Genomic DNA, 883 nt, shown 5'->3' with positions numbered 1-883 from the left:
GTTTTCAACAGAACAGGCTGTACCTTGAGCCCCCAATCAAGTCCTTCAAAGGGCAGGTACCCACAGACACCCAAGTTGGACATGGGAGGCCAGGATCAGGGGTAGCAGAAGCCCAATCAACCCATTTATGAAGGAAACAGTAATTTTGAGGCAGCCTCCGGGGAGGCTGAATTCGAGGCTCTGGGCAGGGGACAAGAAAAGCACACACACAGGTGTTCCAAAAGTGAGCACTCTAGGGCCAGGAGAGCAGTCTTTATGGGAAGAAATGGAAACTGAAGACAGCAGCCTATGATCTGCAGTGGGATGTTGTCTGGGGGTGGGCAGAGCTCGGGAGGCTGCAAACTCAGCAAAGCACATGGCTGTGCCCTCCCATGTGGCATCCTGGAGAGTCTTTGTCTCAGGTATTTGGGGAACAGTCAAGTGGAACTTGAGGCTGCTCACACTGTGCTCAAGCACAGCCCTACTCTGGGGAGAGCTCGACCTAGGGAGTGGAGGGGGCAGGACAACAGGACTCTGACTTTGGGGCCATCTGAGTAGGACAGACCCACCAGCAGCACCAGCCAGAAGACAACAAAGCCAGAAGAGGGGCAAGGCCAAGGCCAGAGGGTGGGGAGGTGGGACCACCAACACAGGCTAGGCTAACCAGCCCACTAAGGATCCCATCTTCTGGGAGGGACAGTTGCCAGGGGCCCATCTGACCCCTGGGATCTCTCACAGTGGTAACTAAGCCAGGACTCGCCAGGGCCTGGCCCTTAAGCAAAAGCCAACCACAGGCCTGCCCGTTGGTAGGGAGGGGGTGAGGCCAGGGGCACATTTGTCAACCCATACAGGGCCTAGTCCCCTGAAACAAGGCACCTGGCAGCAGACGGGAGCCTTTGCAGGC

General features: G+C 57.0%; 1 protein-coding gene across 1 annotated transcript in view; it reads left to right on the top strand.

Moving 5' to 3' along the window:
• Positions 1-883, top strand: part of LOC104982257 (heat shock transcription factor, X-linked-like) — an 11,917-nt gene that overhangs the window by 9,458 nt on the left and 1,576 nt on the right. The window lies entirely within an intron of this gene.

Source organism: Bison bison, unplaced genomic scaffold (assembly GCF_000754665.1).
Source record: "Bison bison bison isolate TAMUID 2011002044 unplaced genomic scaffold, Bison_UMD1.0 scf7180017864529, whole genome shotgun sequence".
In the NCBI taxonomy this organism is placed as follows: domain Eukaryota; kingdom Metazoa; phylum Chordata; class Mammalia; order Artiodactyla; family Bovidae; genus Bison; species Bison bison.
The sequence above is the reverse complement of the archived record's forward strand: the minus strand, read 5'-3'. Positions and strand labels throughout refer to the sequence as shown.